Source organism: Procambarus clarkii, chromosome 14 (genome assembly GCF_040958095.1).
Source record: "Procambarus clarkii isolate CNS0578487 chromosome 14, FALCON_Pclarkii_2.0, whole genome shotgun sequence".
Lineage (NCBI taxonomy): Eukaryota > Metazoa > Arthropoda > Malacostraca > Decapoda > Cambaridae > Procambarus > Procambarus clarkii.
Window position 1 is genome coordinate 34,545,272 of NC_091163.1, and position 6,409 is coordinate 34,551,680.

Below are 6,409 nucleotides of genomic sequence, written 5' to 3' on the forward strand. Positions count from 1 at the left end.
GCAGCGATAGTTAGAGCAGCAGCGGTAGTTAGAGCAGCAGTGTTAGAGCAGCAGTGATAGTTAGAGCAGCAGTGATAGAGCAGCAGCGGTAGTTAGAGCAGCAGTGATAGTTAGGGCAGCAGTGATAGAGCAGCAGCGATAGTTAGAGCAGCAGCGGTAGTTAGAGCAGCAGTGATAGTTAGAGCAGCAGTGATAGAGCAGCAGCGATAGTTAGAGCAGCAGTGATAGTTAGAGCAGCAGTGATAGAGCAGCAGCGATAGTTAGAGCAGCAGGCGGTAGTTAGAGCAGGCAGTGATAGTTAGAGCAGCAGTGATAGAGCAGCAGCGATAGTTAGAGCAGCAGCAATAGTTAGAGCAGCAGTGATAGAGCAGCAGCGATAGTTAGAGCAGCAGTGATAGAGCAGCAGTGATAGAGCAGCAGCGATAGTTAGAGCAGCAGTGATAGTTAGAGCAGCAGTGATAGTTAGAGTAGCAGCGATAGTTAGAGCAGCAGCGGTAGTTAGAGCAGCAGCGGTAGTTAGAGCAGCAGTGATAGAGCAGCAGCGATAGTTAGAGCAGCAGCGATAGTTAGAGCAGCAGTGATAGAGCAGCAGCGATAGTTAGAGCAGCAGTGATAGTTAGAGCAGCAGCGATAGTTAGAGCAGCAGTGATAGAGCAGCAGCGATAGTTAGAGCAGCAGTGATAGAGCAGCAGTGATAGAGCAGCAGCGATAGTTAGAGCAGCAGTGATAGAGCAGCAGTGATAGAGCAGCAGTGATAGTTAGAGCAGCAGTGATAGTTAGAGCAGCAGTGATAGAGCAGCAGCGATAGTTAGAGCAGCAGTGATAGAGCAGCAGCGATAGTTAGAGCAGCAGCGATAGTTAGAGTAGCAGCGATAGTTAGAGCAGCAGTGATAGAGCAGCAGCGATAGTTAGAGCAGCAGTGATAGTTAGAGCAGCAGTGATAGTTAGAGCAGCAGCGATAGTTAGAGCAGCAGTGATAGTTAGAGCAGCAGCGATAGTTAGAGCAGCAGTGATAGTTAGAGCAGCAGTGATAGTTAGAGCAGCAGCGATAGTTAGAGCAGCAGTGATAGTTAGAGCAGCAGCGATAGTTAGAGCAGCAGTGATAGTTAGAGCAGCAGTGATAGAGCAGCAGCGATAGTTAGAGCAGCAGTGATAGTTAGAGCAGCAGCGATAGTTAGAGCAGCAGTGATAGAGCAGCAGTGATAGTTAGAGCAGCAGTGATAGAGCAGCAGCGATAGTTAGAGCAGCAGTGATAGTTAGAGCAGCAGTGATAGTTAGAGCAGCAGTGATAGTTAGAGCAGCAGTGATAGTTAGAGCAGCAGCGATAGTTAGAGCAGCAGCGGTAGTTAGAGCAGCAGTGATAGAGCAGCAGTGATAGAGCAGCAGTGATAGAGCAGCAGTGATAGAGCAGCAGTGATAGTTAGAGCAGCAGTGATAGAGCAGCAGCGGTAGTTAGAGCAGCAGTGATAGTTAGGGCAGCAGTGATAGTTAGAGCAGCAGCGATAGTTAGAGCAGCAGCGGTAGTTAGAGCAGCAGTGATAGTTAGAGCAGCAGTGATAGTTAGAGCAGCAGCGATAGTTAGAGCAGCAGTGATAGTTAGAGCAGCAGTGATAGAGCAGCAGCGATAGTTAGAGCAGCAGCGGTAGTTAGAGCAGCAGTGATAGAGCAGCAGTGATAGTGAGAGCAGCAGCGATAGTTAGAGCAGCAGCAATAGTTAGAGCAGCAGTGATAGAGCAGCAGCGATAGTTAGGGCAGCAGTGATAGAGCAGCAGCGATAGTTAGAGCAGCAGTGATAGTTAGAGCAGCAGCGATAGTTAGAGCAGCAGTGATAGAGCAGCAGTGATAGAGCAGCAGCGATAGTTAGAGCAGCAGTGATAGTTAGAGCAGCAGTGATAGTTAGAGTAGCAGCGATAGTTAGAGCAGCAGCGGTAGTTAGAGCAGCAGCGGTAGTTAGAGCAGCAGTGATAGAGCAGCAGCGATAGTTAGAGCAGCAGTGATAGTTAGAGCAGCAGCGATAGTTAGAGCAGCAGTGATAGAGCAGCAGCGATAGTTGGAGCAGCAGTGATAGTTAGAGCAGCAGCGATAGTTAGAGCAGCAGTGATAGAGCAGCAGCGATAGTTAGAGCAGCAGTGATAGAGCAGCAGTGATAGTTAGAGCAGCAGCGATAGTTAGAGCAGCAGCGATAGTTAGAGCAGCAGTGATAGAGCAGCAGTGATAGTTAGAGCAGCAGTGATAGAGCAGCAGTGATAGTTAGAGCAGCAGTGATAGAGCAGCAGCGATAGTTAGAGCAGCAGTGATAGAGCAGCAGCGATAGTTAGAGCAGTAGCGGTAGTTAGAGCAGCAGTGATAGTTAGAGCAGCAGTGATAGTTAGAGTAGCAGCGATAGTTAGAGCAGCAGCGATAGTTAGAGCAGCAGCGATAGTTAGAGCAGCAGCGATAGTTAGAGCAGCAGCGGTAGTTAGAGCAGCAGCGGTAGTTAGAGCAGCAGTGATAGAGTAGCAGTGATAGTTAGAGCAGCAGTGATAGTTAGAGCAGCAGCGGTAGTTAGAGCAGCAGTGATAGTTAGAGCAGCAGTGATAGTTAGAGCAGCAGTGATAGTTAGAGCAGCAGTGATAGTTAGAGCAGCAGCGATAGTTAGAGCAGCAGCGATAGTTAGAGCAGCAGTGATAGAGCAGCAGTGATAGTTAGAGCAGCAGCGATAGTTAGAGCAGCAGTGATAGTTAGAGCAGCAGTGATAGTTAGAGCAGCAGCGATAGTTAGAGCAGCAGTGATAGAGCAGCAGTGATAGTTAGAGCAGCAGTGATAGAGCAGCAGTGATAGAGCAGCAGTGATAGTTAGAGCAGCAGTGATAGAGCAGCAGCGATAGTTAGAGCAGCAGTGATAGAGCAGCAGCGATAGTTAGAGCAGCAGTGATAGAGCAGCAGTGATAGAGCAGCAGTGATAGTTAGAGCAGCAGCGATAGTTAGAGCAGCAGTGATAGTTAGAGCAGCAGCGATAGTTAGAGCAGCAGTGATAGTTAGAGCAGCAGCGATAGTTAGAGCAGCAGTGATAGTTAGAGCAGCAGTGATAGAGCAGCAGTGATAGAGCAGCAGCGATAGTTAGAGCAGCAGTGATAGTTAGAGCAGCAGTGATAGAGCAGCAGCGATAGTTAGAGCAGCAGTGATAGTTAGAGCAGCAGCGATAGTTAGAGCAGCAGCGATAGTTAGGGCAGCAGTGATAGTTAGAGCAGCAGCGATAGTTAGAGCAGCAGTGATAGTTAGAGCAGCAGTGATAGAGCAGCAGTGATAGTTAGAGCAGCAGCAATAGTTAGAGTAGCAGCGATAGTTAGGGCAGCAGTGATAGAGCAGCGGCGATAGTTAGAGCAGCAGTGATAGAGCAGCAGCAATAGTTAGGGCAGCAGTGATAGAGCAGCAGCGATAGTTAGAGCAGCAGTGATAGAGCAGCAGCGATAGTTAGTGCAGCAGCGGTAGTTAGAGCAGCAGCGATAGTTAGAGCAGCAGCGGTAGTTAGGGCAGCAGCGATAGTTAGAGCAGCAGTGATAGAGCAGCAGCGATAGTTAGAGCAGCAGTGATAGAACAGCAGCGATAGAGCAGCAGCGGTAGTTAGAGCAGCAGTGATAGAGCAGCAGCGATAGTTAGAGCAGCAGCGATAGTTAGAGCAGCAGTGATAGAGCAGCAGCGATAGTTAGAGCAGCAGTGATAGAGCAGCAGTGATAGTTAGAGCAGCAGTGATAGAGCAGCAGCGATAGTTAGAGCAGCAGTGATAGTTAGAGCAGCAGCGATAGTTAGAGCAGCAGCGATAGTTAGAGCAGCAGCGATAGTTAGAGCAGCAGTGATAGTTAGAGCAGCAGCGATAGTTAGAGCAGCAGCGATAGTTAGAGCAGCAGCGATAGTTAGAGCAGCAGTGATAGAGCAGCAGCGATAGTTAGAGCAGCAGTGATAGTTAGAGCAGCAGTGATAGAGCAGCAGCGGTAGTTAGAGCAGCAGCGATAGTTAGAGCAGCAGCGGTAGTTAGAGCAGCAGCGATAGTTAGAGCAGCAGCGATAGTTAGAGCAGCAGCGATAGTTAGAGCAGCAGCGATAGTTAGGGCAGCAGTGATAGTTAGAGCAGCAGCGATAGTTAGAGCAGCAGTGATAGTTAGAGCAGCAGTGATAGAGCAGCAGTGATAGTTAGAGCAGCAGTGATAGTTAGAGCAGCAGCGATAGTTAGAGCAGCAGTGATAGTTAGGGCAGCAGTGATAGTTAGAGCAGCAGCGATAGTTAGAGCAGCAGTGATAGAGCAGCAGTGATAGAGAGCAGCAGCGATAGTTAGAGCAGCAGTGATAGTTAGAGCAGCAGTGATAGTTAGAGCAGCAGTGATAGAGCAGCAGCGATAGTTAGAGCAGCAGTGATAGTTAGAGCAGCAGTGATAGAGCAGCAGCGATAGTTAGAGCAGCAGTGATAGTTAGAGCAGCAGCGATAGTTAGAGCAGCAGCGATAGTTAGAGCAGCAGTGATAGTTAGAGCAGCAGTGATAGTTAGAGCAGCAGCGGTAGTTAGAGCAGCAGCAATAGTTAGAGCAGCAGTGATAGTTAGAGCAGCAGTGATAGAGTAGCAGTGATAGAGCAGCAGCGATAGTTAGAGCAGCAGCGATAGTTAGAGCAGCAGTGATAGAGTAGCAGTGATAGAGCAGCAGCGATAGTTAGAGCAGCAGTGATAGTTAGAGCAGCAGCGATAGTTAGAGCAGCAGCGGTAGTTAGAGCAGCAGCGATAGTTAGAGCAGCAGTGATAGTTAGAGCAGCAGTGATAGAGCAGCAGCGATAGTTAGAGCAGCAGCGATAGTTAGAGCAGCAGCGATAGTTAGAGCAGCAGCGATAGTTAGAGCAGCAGTGATAGTTAGAGCAGCAGTGATAGTTAGAGCAGCAGCGATAGTTAGAGCAGCAGTGATAGAGCAGCAGCGATAGTTAGAGCAGCAGTGATAGTTAGAGCAGCAGTGATAGAGCAGCAGCGATAGTTAGAGCAGCAGTGATAGTTAGAGCAGCAGCGATAGTTAGAGCAGCAGTGATAGTTAGAGCAGCAGTGATAGTTAGAGCAGCAGTGATAGAGCAGCAGTGATAGTTAGAGCAGTAGTGATAGTTAGAGCAGCAGTGATAGAGCAGCAGCGATAGTTAGAGCAGCAGCGGTAGTTAGAGCAGCAGTGATAGAGCAGCAGTGTTAGGGGCAGCAGTGATAGTTAGAGCAGCAGCGATAGTTAGAGCAGCAGTGATAGAGCAGCAGTGATAGTTAGAGCAGCAGTGATAGAGCAGCAGCGGTAGTTAGAGCAGCAGTGATAGTTAGGGCAGCAGTGATAGAGCAGCAGCGGTAGTTAGAGCAGCAGTGATAGTTAGAGCAGCAGTGATAGAGCAGCAGCGATAGTTAGAGCAGCAGTGATAGAGCAGCAGTGATAGAGCAGCAGCGATAGTTAGAGCAGCAGCGGTAGTTAGAGCAGCAGTGATAGTTAGAGCAGCAGTGATAGAGCAGCAGCGATAGTTAGAGCAGCAGCAATAGTTAGAGCAGCAGCGATAGTTAGGGCAGCAGTGATAGAGCAGCAGCGACAGTTAGAGCAGCAGTGATAGTTAGAGCAGCAGCGATAGTTAGAGCAGCAGTGATAGAGCAGCAGTGATAGAGCAGCAGCGATAGTTAGAGCAGCAGTGATAGTTAGAGCAGCAGTGATAGAGTAGCAGCGATAGTTAGAGCAGCAGCGGTAGTTAGAGCAGCAGCGGTAGTTAGAGCAGCAGTGATAGTTAGAGCAGCAGCGATAGTTAGAGCAGCAGTGATAGTTAGAGCAGCAGCGATAGTTAGAGCAGCAGTGATAGAGCAGCAGCGATAGTTAGAGCAGCAGTGATAGTTAGAGCAGCAGCGATAGTTAGAGCAGCAGTGATAGAGCAGCAGCGATAGTTAGAGCAGCAGTGATAGAGCAGCAGTGATAGAGCAGCAGCGATAGTTAGAGCAGCAGCGATAGTTAGAGCAGCAGTGATAGAGCAGCAGTGATAGAGCAGCAGTGATAGTTAGAGCAGCAGTGATAGTTAGAGCAGCAGTGATAGAGCAGCAGCGATAGTTAGAGCAGCAGTGATAGAGCAGCAGCGATAGTTAGAGCAGCAGCGGTAGTTAGAGCAGCAGTGATAGTTAGAGCAGCAGTGATAGTTAGAGTAGCAGCGATAGTTAGAGCAGCAGCGATAGTTAGAGCAGCAGCGGTAGTTAGAGCAGCAGCGGTAGTTAGAGCAGCAGTGATAGAGTAGCAGTGATAGTTAGAGCAGCAGTGATAGTTAGAGCAGCAGCGGTAGTTAGAGCAGCAGTGATAGTTAGAGCAGCAGTGATAGAGCAGCAGTGATAGAGCAGCAGTGATAGAGCAGCAGCGATAGTTAGAGCAGCAGCGATAGTTAGAGCAGCAGTG